The sequence below is a fragment of the Aquarana catesbeiana genome, linkage group LG01 (assembly GCF_042186555.1).
Source record: "Aquarana catesbeiana isolate 2022-GZ linkage group LG01, ASM4218655v1, whole genome shotgun sequence".
Classification (NCBI taxonomy): Eukaryota; Metazoa; Chordata; class Amphibia; order Anura; family Ranidae; genus Aquarana; species Aquarana catesbeiana.
Genome location: NC_133324.1, coordinates 314,811,203 through 314,829,099, shown reverse-complemented (window position 1 = coordinate 314,829,099; position 17,897 = coordinate 314,811,203). Strand labels below are relative to the sequence as shown.

The window sequence follows — 17,897 nt, the reverse complement described above, 5'->3', positions numbered from 1 at the left end:
GCATACTTGTGGGTAGTCAAACCTATCTGAATTACATGACGTGATCAGTACTCAATTCAGTCTCTAATTGTTGGGTGTGTTCTATGATTCCCCCAAGTGTGAGACATAAACCGATAGTAGCTTTAGCAGTTACAGATCCCAATTCATTTTATGCATTGTTAATGAAAGAGAGACAGCCAATAGTACCCTAGTTGAGAAGCCTTGGAAACAGGTGGGAGAAAAGGCGCTGTTGGCGCAGGGAATAATCGGGGAAAGGAATAGAACTAATCCTTAACCAATCCCACCCCCTTTCCTGACCTGCCGGGCTGTGTGCTCGCATAACGGTTTGGTATGGATTTTGGGGGGCTCCCATGCCGTTTTTTTCCGTGTGGGGGGTTCCCCTTAAAATTCATACCAGACCGAAGGGCCTGGTATGCTCCTGGAGGGGAAACCCATGCTGTTCCGTCAAGACCAGAGCACAAGTCGTGTGCCAAAGTCGGATCAGTTAAGCCGGCGATCCGACTTTGATCCTAATTCAGCCCATTGAATATCACTAAAGTTGGATCAAAGTCGGACCAAAGTAGTGCAGGGAGCATTTTCAAAGTCGGACCAGCTTGTGTCGGACCAGTTAAGAAGGCTCCCATAGGGAATCATTGATTTTCACACGTCATGCGATATGAGCTCCCAATGTCAGAGCATTTGTTGTACCAGTGTGAACCCGGCCTAAGCCCTACGTTCGCTGCCAAGAACTTTGAACTAGAACAATTAAGCTGTGTTGCTGGACCCAGTTTCCTACCCAGGGCTGAAGAGCCCTTAGAAGAGAATAAGGAGTCTGTTTATTCTGATGACTCACTTCAAATATTGGAAGAACAGACTTTGGGAAATGTGGATTGTGGGACATTCATATATACATTGGGCCCAGAAGATAGCGTTACAAGTGGGGATGGAGAATTTGGGGTGTGATCCCAATGCGATAAGAATAAATTTGGGGTGGTCTTAGGGGAATGTGCTGGAAGGCTTTGAAGCCACTCTGGTTAGAGGCAGCTGGTCATTGTCCTACTCCTCTCGGCATTATCATTCACTTAGGTGGTAATGACGTGGGGAGAAAATAGGAATTTTGGGATTGATTTCCTTGATAAAAAGGAGGAGATTTGAAGTGGATTTCTGAATATTTCCCTGACACCATTCTGGTCTTTTCCTCCATTGTTCTCAGACCATGTTGGGGTCGGGGAAGGGAAGGAGAATAAACAATGTTCAACAAAGGTTTTTGTGGAAGGAAAAGGGGGTATATGTACCAGAACTATTCTTTGGAAGGAGAACAGCTTGATCTCTTCCGAGATGATGGTGTTCACCTAAGTAATGAAGGGAATTGAATTTCTGTGTCCAGTTTGAGACAGATGGTGGAGTTTTGTCTGTTTATGGGGGATGTGAATTCTTAGAGCGTGGATGGTTGATGTGTGCAGTGGCTAAATGAAATTAAAGTTTTCTTGAGTGAATAGTTGATGACTCTGTCCCATTAATTCCAGCTCTTCAAGGGCAGCATTTACCCAGTTCACGAGTATGGCTACTCCAGCTCGTGGATGTCAGTAGAGGAGATGGAATGGACGGTGTCTCTATTTTAGGAAAAGTATTGTAACCTTCTTTTACACCAGAAAGTCTGTGAGTCAAGGACTTATATATCTTTGCATTTCCATACTTAAGATGGTAGATGTTTTGGAGGGTCTTTTTTATCTCATACGCCCTTGGTTCCTGTCACTTTCAGGCTGGCAGAAAAGGATGAAGATTCGTGATCGGCAATGATCAAGGGGGGGGTTTGAGAAAGACGTGTAGGGATGATTTATGTTCATGCTGAATCTATATATATTATATAATTTTTTTTTTTTTTTTTTAAATAAACAATTTAATTTGGAGCCAGTCTTGCTTTCAGGTATTTCCCTTTACACGACCTAGATGGAGTAAGTGTGGGGCTGGTGACCAACCATCAACGGGAGGACCCGACCGACCGGAGTGGGGGCTGAATATACCACCATCCGCCACTGCTTCTAAGTACCTTTTTCCTCATTGATATACAGCTGCCACATGACCCAGTTCATTCCCAGTCTGTCTGCAGGGAAACATACAAATTGAAAAGTGCTCAGGTTTGACCACATATTACATGGTTTTGGTAAATCTAAAAAGGAAAGTTGTACAATGTATGGCCAGCTTAAGAGTTTCATTGTAATCACATTATAGATTTGCATGTTTCATTGACCTTCCAATATGATGCTCATTATCCAGAATAGCAGGGATAAGGGCTTTCTAGAGTTGAAGTCATGTATTGTATCCATAGCTCCCACATGTCCCTGATTTTGAGGGACTGCCCCTGATTTGGAACAATGTCCCTTATTTTGGTCTGATCTATATAGATGTATATAAAATGCACTTTTTAATCAATCAAAAAGTGTTTTCCAGCGCTAAACCTTTTCATCTGATTTCTAAATTGCTGCATTTGTAAATTTCAAAAGCCAATATAAAAAGGAACAGTAGTGGTAAAAAAAAAACCCCACCCACACACACACCCACACACCAAAGCACTTGTGGGTTTAGCCCAACCTTTTTTTTTTGTACAATCCTCCTTTAAGGGGGCGTGGCAAGGGGTGTGTCCTATGCTTGCATACTTTTGCCGATAGGTGTCCCTCATTCCCATCTCAAAAGGGGGGGTATGAGTATCTAGTAAAAGTATCAAGTGTATTATAAGCGCCTTGCTCTGCAATAAATTATGTGTAATCAGTGATAACCTTCAGCAACCCATATCCTAGGTCTTTTCTGCAATGAAAGTTTCTTACTCCTCCTTCTTGCACAGATAAGTGTACATTCTCCGCATGCCTTTATGTTGGGATGAATCAACTGAGCAAGGGAACTACCTGTGCAGGAGGGTAGGGCGAGTATAGGCAGTTTTAGTTCTGCTTTAACCACTTGCTTTATGGGTACCTAAACCCCCCTCCCGCCCAGACCAATTTTCAGCTTTTAGCGCTGTCACTCTTTGAATGACAATTGCGCGGTCATACAACACTGTACCCAAATTAAATTTTTTATCATTTTTTTCCCACAAGTAGAGCTTTCTTTTGGTGGTAATTGATCACCTCTGGGTTTTTTTTGTTTTTTTTAACAAAAAATAAACACCCAAAAAGCAAAATAGTTTTAGATTTTGTTCATAAATTTTGCAAACAGGTAATTTTTCTCCTTCATTGGATGTACGCTGATGAGCACCGATAGGCAGCACTGATGGGCACTGGTAGGTGACACTGATTGGCACCACTTATGCACCGATTCGTGGCACTGTGTGGGCACTGGCAGGTGGCACTGGAAGATGGTATTGGTGGGCACAGATGAGGCGGCTTTGCCTCTCCCTCGTTGGGAACAATGTCCCTTGCACTGAAGCTGGTGACCGGCTTTTTTTCTCCTCACGCTGACAAAAAAAAAGGATTACCGATTTTCTGTTTACATCAGGTGATCAGCTGTCATTGGTTGACAGCTGATCACGGTGTAAGGGGCAGGGATCTGTGATCGCCCGAGTCTCATTGACTCAGTGATCACAGCGTGCGGGGAACGTGCAAAAGGCGAGGATGTCTATTGAGTGCGGGCGGCACTGCAGGGCATCGTTCTAGGGGAAGTATTTCATAATGAGCTAGTATGCGATGCATACTAGCTCATTGTGCCTTTGTCTTGCAGATTTATTTTTTTTGGAATTTTTTTTCGGAGGTTTACAACCTCTTAATGCACAGGAGGGCGGGAAGGTTCAGCGATCATGTGTGACCACCGATTGGCTGTCTTAATGGTAACGTGATCAGAAGCCAGTGCTGCTGGCTACCAATGTTTTCTTGGGGCAGAGAATCATTTTTGGCAGCTTGGTCTTTGTGCTGCTGTCCCTGGCATTGCCTTTAAAAGTTAACGTCCAGGGAGGTGGGAAGGATTGACAATCATGTGACCAATGTGATTGGCTGTCACATGATCAAAGGCCAGTCCTACCAGCTACCAGTGTTTTGGACATCGTTCTCCGCACAAACAATGCCAGACCAGCTTTTTGCTGCCGCACATTGGGTTACTGAGGGGTGAAAGGAGTTAAGGGTCCAAGAACCCCTGCACTATGTAACCAAAGCACATAAGAATACATAAACAAGTTTTAATTCACTCAAGGTCAAAACCATGCATAGTGCCAAGTTGTTCCTTCTCCCCAGCTTCATGTGACAGTGCTCCGGCCTGGTGATTGATAACTTTTTTTTTTTCTTCCCCATCACAGATACTTATATAGCGCCGTCAATTTACGCAACACTTTCCTGTATATTGTACATATACATCAGTCCCTGCCCTCAAGGAGCTTACAATCTAAAGGTCCCAAACGCACATTTATACATACACATACTAGGGCCAAGTTAAAAAAGGGGCCAATTCACCTACCAGCATGTCTTTGGAGGGTGGGAGGAAACCGGAGTACCCAGAGGAAACCAACGCAGGCACAGGGAGAACATGCAAACTCCAGGCAGGTAGTGTTGTGGTTGCGATTCAAAAAGACAACCCTAGTGCTGCCAGGTGGAAGTTCTAACCACTTAGCCACTGTGCTGCCCACCATGGAACACATTTTTTAGTAGGGCTCTGGCACCAGCAGATCAGGCCAGTGGCGTATCTAAGGTATGGCACATATGGCAAGTGCCATGGGCGCCATGTGAAAGGGGCGCATGATGGGGAAAAGTGAGAATGTTAAAACTGGTGTATTGCTCAGAAAAGCTGCGTCCCTGGTGTCGCCATTGCGCAAGCTGAGTGTGGGGGATGCGCGTGGTGTGCGTTGATTACGGTAAGGTGGACCAGCCTGCTGAGGTCGCTGGCGGTGTCAGGTGATCTGCGCTGTGTGTATGGAGCTGAGCATAGAAGATGCACGATAGCCCGCTGGCAATGTGACGAGCTGCTGTGATCTGTATTCCATGTTTCTCCCGGGATCCCCAGCTGGATGATGAAGAGCTAAGCTCCATCCCACCGCCCCACACTGCCATCTCTAAGAATGTCTCTCCATTCATCCGGGGGGTGCGCCCATGGCTAAAACTGCCCCCGATCTCTCCCTCACCCGTTCTCTGCCCATTGATCAGTGGCTATTGATCACAGAGCTCCAGCACTTGTACATCTGGAGCCATGTGGCTCTGCTACAGCCTCCGGCAGCGGCTGTTCTGTGATCCCAGCGGCTCCATCTCTAACGCTGCCACTAACTCGGACACCGAGCAGCCCCAGAGCTGTCAGTGCCTATAAGATTCGGGGACCTGAGGCATGGGGATCTGCACTGGACCCTGGCCGGATCACAGCAGCAGCTCAGGGATGGACAACCTCAATCTCGGGGGAAGCTGTGCAAAGTGGCCAGAGGGGAAAGTCCGGATGGGCTGCTTCTACTACTACAGAACTGGGGAGGCAGCGGCACCGGGGACAGCAAGGGCCAGCAGGTTCACCAGCAGCATCCTCTGCAGAAGGGATGGGACAAACTCTGACTGGAGGAGATGGAGGGCAAGAAAGTCAGCAAGAGCATAGATCGGGTACTGAAGGAGGAGAAGAGGGAGTACGCAAGTAGACCCTAGACTGCTCCTCCTAGGTAAGTGCCTCTCATTCCATTTCTAGACTTACATGGGGGGTAGGTGGCCGGCCATGCCCGCTGACACTGCCTGTCTGCTTTATGTTGTCCTTGACATTTTATGGTTAGCATCCTGGGCATGCCTCTGCATTCTACATGCTGGAGGGTGTCAGCTGCAAGAGGATCCCCCCACCCATAGGAGAGCAAGGAGAAGCAGGTACCCCCCCACCAATGTGTACCCCTATTTATATACTGGGCTTCACTCCTGCCCAGGACACTAGCTGCATGTAGTTAGCATGTTCCCCCTGTGGGGTTCCTCTCCCACGCCAAACACATGCAGGTAGGTGAATTGTACCCTGTGTACAGACTGGCAGTGTACATGGCTGATCACATTCTACACTGACCCTACAATTATAGAGGACCCTACACATATCTATGAATACTTCCATTCAGTCCTGTTCAGCTTTTGGCGGATTTTGGGCCAGCGCTCATCTTGGTCTATTTTTTTGACATGGGGGGTGGCATGCAGAATGTTATCACCCATGTACATTGCTGCTTCATACAGAGGGGGGACCATCACCTACCAACATGGCTTTGGAGTGTGCCAGGAAACTGGAGTACCTGGAGGATGCCCACACCTAGAGAACATGCAAACTCCATGCAGATAGCTTCCTGGCCCAGATTCAAACCAAGTGAGGCAAGTGCCAACCACTAACCTACTGTTCTCCCTATATACCTGTATATACTGACAGTATTATCTGAAAGTTGGGTTTCAAATGTTTTGACAGGGGCGCAGTTTCAGTGCTTGCCATAGGCACCATTTTCACTAGATATGCCTCTGGATCAGGCAACAGAGAATCATTCCTTAGGTAAAAAGGAATGAGCAGGGAACAGCATCAGTAGACCATATTAAAAAAAAAAAAATAATAATAATAAAGTGGAATCCTGGAACTAAGCTTAAAATATGGTTAAAGCCCTGCAATAAAGTTGATGGTACATAACCAATCCTGATGCATCAGAGCTGCAATTGTAGCAATCACTACTCAACTAAAAACTGCTGCTGTGCCAGAATAATATCTAAGAACTCGTGAACTTTACACAGCAGATATTACCTTGCATGGGCCAGAGAGTACAAAGGTCACAGGTATAGGTAACTACCACAGATTGCATTCAATGTGTATTCAAAAACATTCACAGAACTAGAAATTTTGAAACATTTCCCCCCCCTCCACAAAAAAATGAATACAGTACATACATTTAGACTAGAAGTTGCCAAGTAGGCCTTCCTAATGTCTGATAGAGACAATAAAAGGGCCATTTACTGATGTCCACTCTCCATTGTACAATGTAACGTGCAAATTCTGTTTAGCGTTACAGGAAAAAAAAAAAAAAAACACCCATTGATTGGACATGACGCCAGGTGACTAAACAGGTGATAACTAGGCTATCCCCTGGGCTTTTTCCCCCCTTCATTAAGACAGCATGATGCACCATACATAAAATGTACTTTTGCCAATGCCTGCTGTTTGATACGGTTGAATAAAATAATTAAAAAAAAAAAAAAAAAAGACTATACAAGATAAGATCTAGGAAAAAGACCTCTTCATTTGAATTACACAGGCCAATATAGAAAGAGCAAAATTACTGGGTGGGCTGCAATTGTGATACTGGTTTATTTATAATGTTCTGTTCCTAAAGCATTTTTGTGCAGCTTAGGCCCCTTTCACACTGCCGCGACTTGAAAGTCACGCGATTTCAGGGAATGCCTGTGTAAACTTGAGGTCTATGGTCCAACTTTGATGCCAGTTGAGGTCCAAAGTAGTACAGGGCCTACTTTAGTCGCACAGATACAAACGGCTATGATTGGGAATCATGGGGTACGACTTGTCATGCAACTCTGATGTCGCAGGAAAAGTCTTACAAGTGTGAAAGGGGTCTAACAGGGCATTGTGTATATCTCATTGGCATTGGGGTGATTATACTCCGGCAGATGCTTTTCTAATGCGTTGCGCCAGTCAAAACTGCATTTACTTGTGCGATGTGGGAACAAACGCAATTCCTGCGCGGGTTCCCGCATTGCACCCAAATCACCGGCGGTTCACACTGACATCTGCAAACCCCTGCGGGTGTCAATGTAAAAGGTAATGACACCCCCAGATTGGTCCGCAGATCGCAGTGCAAACTGTCAAATGGTGCAGGAATTGGATTGCATAGATGTGAACACCCATGCGATCCAAAAGAAAAAAAAAAAAAAAAAAAAAAGAAGGTGTCCTGCAACATTTGTGCGAATGCGATGCGATTTCAGTCATGTAGTTTGTATGGCTGAATATGCATCGCACAAACATTGCATGCGATCTGCACAGCAATGTGGTCAATGTGGTGCGAATTACAAGCGATATCTGTGATCGCATGCGTGTGAACCCAGCCTTAAAGGGGCATGGCAGCCCATTTTTATTTTTTTTTTTAATTCTTTAGTTTTACGTCATAAAGGAATCATCAAAGCCTGCAAGCTCCCACAAACAGTATGGGCAAGGAACATGGTACACATACTAAGATAAAGTCAACAGGAGAATCACCACAGATAGACCAACTTACTGAGTAAAGTGTTATCCACAAGAAAATTTTTTTTTTTTTGTATTAAAAGTCTATTAAAACAGTAGCTGTATAGCTCCCTTTGCCCAAGGACCTCTGATGACCTTAAATCCCATAGGGCTTCTTGACACATGCTTGTCCGTTTTCACGGACTCCGCTTGCTTGGCAGGGATCGCTCCATTGATCCCCACTGAGCAGGCAGATGACAAGTCAGACTCTGCTCACTGTGCAGGGACGGACCTGTCAGAGGATCCGCCTGTCCGTTTTCATCCAATCCGATAGACGGATGGAAAATAGGGTTTCCATCTGTCTGGATTTAGCGGATCGGATGACAGCGGACATGTCATCGCTGACATCCGTCGCTCCATAGGAGGTACATGGAGCATCCGTTCAGGTCCACCTGAAAAACTGACAGGCGGACCTGAACGCTCCGCATGTGTGAAAGAGCCCTTACAGTATAAACAAGAAAAGAGTATTAAAAAAAAAAAAAAAAAAAAAAAAAAAGGAGAAGGAGAGAAAGAGGAAAAGTAAAGAAGGAAGGAAAGAGCCTGATTATCAGTGCCAGCTACCAGCGCACATCAGTGAAAAGAGAAAAAATAAATAAAAATAAATAAAATAAAAAATTACCTGTTTGCAAACTTTTATAACAAACTGAACATTTTTATTATTTTTGGTCTTCTTTTATTTATTTAGCAAAAAATAAAAAAAACAAAACCCAGTGATGATTAAATACCACCAAAAGGAAGATATATTTGTGTGTGTGTGAAGGAAAAAAAAAAAAAAAAAGGAAGGATGAAAATTTTGTTTGGGTACAGTGTTGTATGACCGCACAATTGTCAAAGTGCGACAGCGCTGAAAGCCAAAAATTGGCCTGGGCAGGAAGGGGGTAAAAGTGCACGGTAGGCAAGTGGTCAAAGCTGAACTCTAGGCACAAAAATTTAAATAGGTACTAGCTAGAGCTGCACAATTAATCGTCAAGAATCGTTATCGCGATCTTGACTAAAGTGTTTCACAACTCTTTCTATGTAAAGAATTCTCTCTGCTTTTCTGAAGTCACAGCCATCAAAAGGAAGGAAAAAAAACGGGCAGTCTCCCAAGAATCAAAACATTCTTTATCAGTTGAACTTAAGTATAAACATTGTAACAATTTGTCAATGGAATAGACTTTGTGTGTAAGTGAAAAAAGTTTAACCACTTAAACCTTTTTCAGACATTTGTTGGTTTCACGTTAAAATCATTTTTTTTTTTTTTGCTAAAAAATTACTTAGAACACCCAAACATTATATAGATTTTTTTAGCGGACACCCTAGAGAATAAAATGGTGGTTGTTGCAATATTTTATGTCACATTGTATTTGCGTAGCGGTCTTTCAAATGCAATTTTTTTGGAAAAAAATTACTTTATTAAAATTAAAAAAAAAAAAAAACTAACCAGTAAAGTTAGCCCATTTTTTTTGGTATAATGTGAAAGATTTTACGTCACGAGAATCGTGATCCCTTTATTCTAAGCAAAAAAAAACGCGATTCTCATTTTGGCCAGAATCGTGCAGCTCTAGTACTAGCCCCCCTTCTGCTGAGGTCTGTCTACTTTATCAACTGCAAAACCGCATGACAAAAAATAGGCCCTGCAATGGCAATCAAATCACTAAAAGTTGAAACACATACAGTCTCTTTTTCCCCTATTATGAGGAAGATGTCCATGTAGTTGCCATTAATTACCTATGCAGTAAAACATTCCACAGCTTATCAGTTTCTAAAGAGAACCTTCTTACAAACACCGACATCCCATTGTCCTCTGTATAGTAATGGATGACAAGTTCCCTTCCTGCTGGATTGTACTTTTTTTTTTTTTTCTCTAATCCAGTAAATACAATGGCATTCTGTGAGCGTCCTTTGGCCACAGTGTGGAATGTCTATAGGCATGGGTAGCACATTGCTCACATTCACATGGCACCCACTGTCTCTGGATGGACTATATTGCACGTTTACATTATTAACATGCGGGTTATACAGGTTGTGGACGTTGTGCCTGCAAAGGAAGTTGTGCAATAAATTTGAGATAGTAATTAAAAGGAACGACCCAATCATTATAGGCATAGTGACTAAGGCAGTAAACCGTTCAGAGTCAAAGTACTGTATTTATCATACCTGTGAATCTGTCAGGGTGGATTTGATTTAAATCAATTCGATTCAAATCACTAGTAAAAAGGCTTGATTTAAATCAGGGATATGCAAATAGAGGACCTCCAGCTGTTGCAGAACTACCATTCCCATGAGACATAGCGAGACTCTGAGAGCCACAAGCATGACACCCAGAGGCAGAGGCATGATGGGACTTGTAGTTTAGCAACAGCTGGAGGTCCCCTAATTGCATATCCCCGATTTAAATCAACTCGTTTTAAATCATAATTTTTAAAGAGCAACTGTCACATCTGTCCCACAGCAGCTCCTCCTCTGATGCGCTGCTGACTCCACAACAGTCCCATTCACTTTAATGAATGTGACACAACAAGGTGAGGGTAGTGGCGGCAGCAGGTGAGTGGATGCCCGCTAACAGGCGCTGCCATGATGGATCTGAAATGACAGGTGCTCTTTAAAATGTAAGGACTCATTCTTGCTGGTAATTAGAATCTTTAATATTTGCAAACAAAATTAAGGTTTCCTATTAATAAGCTGTCAGGTTAGTAAAAACAGCGATATCAGAACAGATTTTAGGTTAATAACACATAGTTGGAGAACTACTCAAATTCTTTTATTTAATTAAAACAATAACATTGCCAGTGTATGTCATCTCATCTTGCAGAGCTTGAATTTATTGAATGAGTTTACCAAAAATGTAAAATATTCCAGAATATACAGCCTCATGACTAAACTTAATTTCATGCTGAATAAACTAAATTATTAATGCATCTTAAATAGAAAACTATCTTTAGATAGATTTTTTTTTTACTCTAAAAAAGTATTTTATTAAAATAAATTTTGATTTAAAAAAAAAAAAAAAAAAAAAAAAAAAAAAAAAAGATTTTTATCCACCCTGGAATCTGTACACCTTCACGGAAGATTATTGAGTAATCCTGGTGTACCCATTGTAGCCCTCATTCTTGAGTGCTGGGCGAGAGTACAGGCTGCCACGTATTAGAGGATATCTGCTTCTGTGCTGACCCACAGTCAATACCCTACAGCGTGCGATCACCAAACAGGGGAATAGTATGCACAGGAAAAATTTGCAACATTCAGATTGTATCTGTTTTATTGGGCCATTGTGCAGGTCAGCAATTTGCTTCACTAATATGCCATTTATGTTCCAACATTAGGCAATCTTTGAAAAGATATCTGCCTGGGAATAGCTTAAAGTGGTTGTTAACCCACTTCTACTAAATCATCTTAGCCCCTCTGTCCCATAATAATAATAATAATAATAATAATAATAATAAAAGTGTCCTTGTGTCATGGAAAAAAAAAAAAAAAAAAAATTAAAAATAAATTTAATATCTGCCGATCTGTACCTATATTAAAACTCTCTCAGCTCACAGCTCTAATGGGTGGGGCCGAGCCCTCCCGCTGATGTCAGCCGGGGAGGAGAGAGAGCCAAGAGTCAGCTGAGTGCTGGGGAGCCGCGCTCATATTAGGTACAGATTGGAAGAGTTTTTTTTTACATTATACAGACACAGGGACACTTATGGATTACAGGATTTAACCACTTAAGGACCGAGCCTCTTTTTGGACACTTGTTTTCAAGTTAAAATCTGTTTTGTTTTTTTTTGCTAGAAAATTACTTGGAACCCCCAAACATTATATAATTGTTTTTTTTCAGACACCCTAGAGAACAAAATGGTGGTCGTTATGTCCCTGCTCAGCTCCATGACATTGAATGGCAGAAGCGCCGTCAAACGTCTTTTCCACCCAATGATCTTGAAGGGTGTGTGTGTGTGTGTGTGTGTGTGTGTGTGTGTGTGTGTGTGTGTGTGTGTGTGTGTGTGTGTGTGTGTGTGTGTCTTTTTTTTTTTTTTTTTATATATTGTGAAGGATAATGTTACACCGAGTAAATTGATACCCAACATGTCATGCTTCAAAATTGCGCCAGCTCGTGGAATGGCAACAAACTTAAAAATATCCATAGGCGACGTTTAAAAATTTCTACAGGTTACCAGTTTTGAGTTACAGAGAAGGTCTCATGCTAGAATTATTGCTCTCCCTCTAATGATCGCGGCGATGTGTGATTTGAACACAGTTTCATATGCGGGTACGACTTACGTATGTGTTCGCTTCTGCGTGCGAGCTCGATGGGATGGGGCACTTTAAATTTTCTTTTCCTTATTTTTACACTGTTCTTTTAAAAATACACTTTTGGGATACTTTTATTCCTATTACGAGAAACGTAAACATCCCCTGTAATAGGAAAAAAAACAAAAAAAAAAAAACAAAAAAAAAGCAGAAGCGCATGACAGGACCTTACACAAAAAAAAAAAAAAAAAAAAATTTATATATATATATATATATATATATATATATATATATATATATATATATATATATATATATATATATATATATATATATATATATACACACACATACATATACACCCTTCAAGATCATTGGGTGGAAAAGACGTTTGACGGCGCTTCTGCCATTCAATGTCATGTAGCTGAGCAGGGACCATTTTTTTTCCCTTACTCGGCTCCATGTCTCAGAGGAGAGAGGATGTGATCATCTCAGCCTCTACCAACGGCTTCGGTAAGTGGCGGAGACGACCTGAGCGGCCCTCTCCCGCCCCCAATAAAAGTGATCTCGTGGCAAAACCACTAAGGAGGACACTTTTACCTTAAAGCGCACCTCCCGCCGTTGTTGAAAATCCAGGGGTTATGGCAGTTATAGAAGTTATGAGAGCAGGAGGAGGGGGGCATGGGCACAAGCAGGGAGGGGAGGACAACAGAGGAGACACAGGAGAGGAGAGCTGCGGATCACAGAGGCATGTACTCTGACCACGGTGATAAGCAGCAGCCCTGCTTATCGTGGTCAGTTTACAGGAGGGGGAGGGAGGGCATAGCTAGGCAGGATAAGCCAGGTATTACAAGTGATACAGGGGGCCAAATTACACAGTACAAGCACTGTGCTGTATAACATGCTTTAAAAGGAACAGGATCTGTTTTTATGGGGTGTTAAATGCTTTAAAATCACTTGCAGACTGCATCAAAGCTCTTGTGATGCCTTGAGATTTCACTTCAGGCCCAGTCACAGTTTGCTGTGAAAGGTATGGTGCACTATGGTGTTACTCATTCTGAACCAGCACACCATAACCATGTTGCACATTTTAGATCCCCACAACACACAGATGTGAGCCTGAAGGTGCAGATACTTTTATTTATTTAGTTTGGAGATGCAATGCCAGACTATTCAAAATAAATGGGCTGCCTTAGGGCTTATGCACAGGATTGCAAGAGTGCCATAAAGCATGCATGAACATACAAATTCTACAGAAAATCTTTTTTGGCAGCCACAGCTCCTGTGTACAGCCACCCATAGAGAGCAATTACAGGATACAGATATGTGTGCATATACCTGGAACAAAGGAGGGGGTTATTTACTAAAAAAGGAGAGTACATAATCTGGTGCAACTCTGCACAGAAATCAATCAGCTTCCAGGTTTTTATTGCCAAAGCTCAATTAAAGCGACGTTCCACCCAAAAGTGGAACTTCCGCTCGTTGTACTCCTTCCCCCCTCCGGTGCCACATTTGGCACCTTTCGGGGGGGGGGGGGGGGTCTTTCACAGGTATTCTGTCCCCACTTCTGGGAGCCTCAGCCACAGGTATCTGCGTCATCGCTGGGGTACCCTCCTCTTCCCCCGGGCCAGTAGGAGAGAGGAGCAGAGCCTCGCATATGCGCAGTAGGGTTCCTGGCGTGAAGCCGTAAGGCTACACTGCCGGGTTCCCTTACTCGCAATGGAGGCGGCACGCACCCGACAGCTGATGGAAACATCAGCTGCGGTGCTGACATCACTGGACTCCAGGACAGGTAAGTGTCCGATTATTAAAAGTCAGCAGCTGCAGTATGTACAGGCTTTAATTTTTGCAGTGGTGGGTGGACCTCCGCTTTAAACAAGCTGACGTTGGAAATCTAACAGCATTAGATTCTGAATGCGTTAGTTTTAGTAAATCTCCCCCACAATGTCTACATCCAGGGTTGTATGACAGTGCCCATGCTCACACAAGTACCAGTGTGTAATCACCTACTGTCATATCCTGTAATTGCACAGGCACGGACATAAAACCCTGAACACAATGTCTGCATCCAGAGTTGTATATCTCTGCGCATGTTTAAGTACTGGCTAAGAGCTGCAAGATTCTGGATAAAAAAAAAAAAAAAAAAAGAGAATCACCATTCTTTTGCTTAGAAGATCGCGATTCTTGTGGCCCAACATCATCTTTCACATTTATACAAAAAAAATAAATAATAAAATAGGTCTAACTTTACTGTCTAGTTTTTTTTTTGTGTGTTTTATTCATTAAAGTGTATTTTTTCCCCAAAAAAGGCTTTTAAAAAAACACCGCTACGTAAATACAGTGTGACACAAAATATTGCAACGACCGCCATTTTATTCTTTATTCTAAAAAATTACTAGAGCTGGGCGATGCTCTCCAAAAAAAAAAAAAAAAAAAAAAAAAAAAAAAACACCCCCTCGAGATTCAAATTTTTTTTTGATGGACACCGCGCCGGTCCTGAGGAGCTGAGGGCAGGAGTTTAGGCGAGACCACGGCTTCGGCCTAATCCGCAGCGTCCAGCCTAGCGGACTAGGCCGAAGCCGCGGCCTCACTTAAAAACTCCTGTCTGCAGCTCCTCAGGACCTGCGCGGTGTCAGCGCCGGTCCTGGTGAAAAAAAAAAATAAATAAAAAAATAAAAATCAATTCAAATCGATTTTTTTCCCCAGCCCTACTATCTATACACACACACTCTCTATCTCACAACAGTGAGTACACCCCTCACATTTTTGTAAATAGACCCCTTTCACACTGAGCCGCCCCATTTGTCAGCAGTAAAGTATCTTTAGCCCCACTTTACCGTCATTTTAGCGGCGCTACTCGGCCGCTAGCGGGGCGGTTTTAAAAGGGGTTAAATCCGCCCGCAAAACGCCGCAGTAGCAGCGCTTTGCTGGTGGTGTAGCAGCGCTGCCCCATTGTTTTCAATGGGGAGAAGAAGAGGTGTATTCACCGCTCCTCCACCGCTGCAAAGAAGCTGCTGGCAGGACTTTTTGTGACACCCTACCAGCACAGCGCCCCAGTGTGAAAGCACTTGGGCTTTCACACTGGGTTTGCAGCTGAGGCTTTTTTCAGGCACTTTACAGGCGTTATTTTTAGCGCTGTAGCGCCTGAAAAACACCTCAGTGTGAAAGGGGTCTTAAGAAGTTACACTTTGCTACAATGTAAAGTAGTGAGTGTACAGTTTATATAAAAGTGTAAATCTGCTGTCCCCTCAATAACTCACACAGCCATTAATGTCTAAACCGCTGGCAACAAAAAGTGAGTACACCCCCAAGGCCCCTTTCACACTTGTACGATTTGGGACTGCAAAGTAGCATGACAAGTCGTTCCCCACGATTTCCAATGACAACCATTCATATTAGTACGACTTGCACTACTTTGGTCCAACTTTGATGCGAGTTACACAGGCATTCCCTGAAATTGTGGCAAAATTGCGGCCGTGGAATTGATGTAAAATCGAACTTTAAAGTCAAAGTAGTGTGAAAGGGACCTTAGTGAAAATGTCCAAATTGGGCCCAAAGTGTCAATATTTTGTGTGACCACCATTATTTTCCAGAATTGCCTTAACCCTCTTGGGCATGGAGTTCACCAGAGCTTCACAGGTTGCCACTGGAGTCCTCTTCCACTCCTCCATGATGACATCACGGAGCTGGTGGATGTTGGAGACCTTGCACTCCTCCACCTTCCATTTGAGGATGCCCCACAGATGCTCAAAAGGGTTTAGGTCTAGAGACATGCTTGGCCAGTCCATCACCTTTACCCTCAGCTTCTTTAGCAAGGCAGTGATCGTCTCAGTGAGGTGTGTTTGGGGTCGTTATGTTGGAATACTGCCCTGCGGCCCAGTCTCTGAAGGGGGGGGGGGGGGGGGAATCATGCTCGGCTTCAGTATTTCTTGTGCATCATCCTTAGAAGAGGCTTCCTTCTGGGATGACAGCCATGCAGACCAATTTGATGCAGTGTGCGGCGTATGGTCTGAGCACTGACAGGCTGATCCCCCACCCCTTCAACCTCTGAAGCAATGCTGGCAGCACTCATACATCTATTTCCCAAAGACAACCTCTGGATATGACGCTGAGCATGCGCACTCAACGTCTTTGGTCGACCATGGCGAGGTCTGTTCTGAGTGGAACCTGTCCTGTTAAACCACTGTATGGTCTTGGCCACCGTGCTGCAGCTCAGTTTGAGGGTCTTGGCAATCTTCTTATAGCCTAGGCCATCTTTATGTAGAGCAACAATTCTTTTTTTCTGATCCTCAGAGAGTTCTTTGCCATGTTGAACTTCCAGTATGAGAGAGTGATGACACCAAATTTAACACACCTGCTCCCCCTTCACACCTGAGACCTTGTAACACTAATAAGTCACATGACACCAGGGAGGGAAAATGGCTAATTGGGCCCAATTTGGGCATTTTCACTTAGGGGTGTACTCACTTTTGTTGCCAGCGTTTAAGACATTATTGGCTGTGATTTGAGTTATTTTGATGGGACAGCAAATTTACACTGTTATACAAGCTGTACACTCACTACTTTACATTGTAGCAAAGTGTCGTTTCTTCAGTGCTGTCACATGAAAAGATATAATAAAACATTTACAAAAATATGAGCGGTGTACTCACTTTTGTGAGTGTGTGTGTTTATTTAGTTTGGGGGGGGGTCCAAGTTATTTACTAGCAAAAAAGTACTAATTTTTAACTTGTAAGCAACAAGTGGGAAAAAAAAAAAAAAAAAAAAAAAAGGGGGGGGGGGGTTTAGCCCCCTTTTACACAAGCTTTCCAAATCAGATTCGCCAGTCAGTTTTTCAGGCAAACCTGATCGGAGCCTCCATTCACTCCTATGGAGCAGCAGGTGTCAGAGGTGACATGTCTGCTGACACCCCCTGCTATCCGATCCTGTCCATGAAATCCTCACAGATGGTGACCCCATTTTCCATCCGTCTGGCAGATCGGATAGAAATGGACAGGTGGTCCGATCTCATCGCTCCATAGAGCAGAGCAGAACTTTGACAGGTCAGTCTCTGCACAGTGAGCTGGAAGAGGAGAAACAGCAGTACACTGGTCTTCCCAGTGAAAGGCTGGGCTCAGCACAACTAGAAAACTGATCATGCTGTGCTCTCATGCCTAGTGTGGTTGGTTTTTGATAGGAAAGCCGAGGTACTGGCAGGAACACCAGGGATTTCACATAAGGAAAGGAAAACAAAGAGGGCAGGATACTTTCTCATAGGAGTACATGGTACAGCAGGCACATATCAGAAGCAGAACATTCTGGGTTTACATATTCTTTAACAGCTACAACTTTTGTACTGGAAAGCAATCTATTCATCCAACGAAAGACTCCCCAACAGATTGCTTTCGGCATATATGAGTCTTTTTCTGCTGAGTAGTATGCACCAATAAGCTTCATACTATTCATTAGCGTAGATACCTCAGGACTACAAGTCCCATCACTCCTGTGTGCTTAACTTTGAGAATTCAACTGCT

General features: G+C 43.4%; 1 protein-coding gene across 1 annotated transcript in view; it reads right to left on the bottom strand.

The window, feature by feature from the left end:
* The window catches only part of GLTP (glycolipid transfer protein), a 97,884-nt gene that overhangs the window by 72,878 nt on the left and 7,109 nt on the right, over positions 1-17,897 (bottom strand). The gene's annotated exons all lie outside the window — the stretch shown is intronic.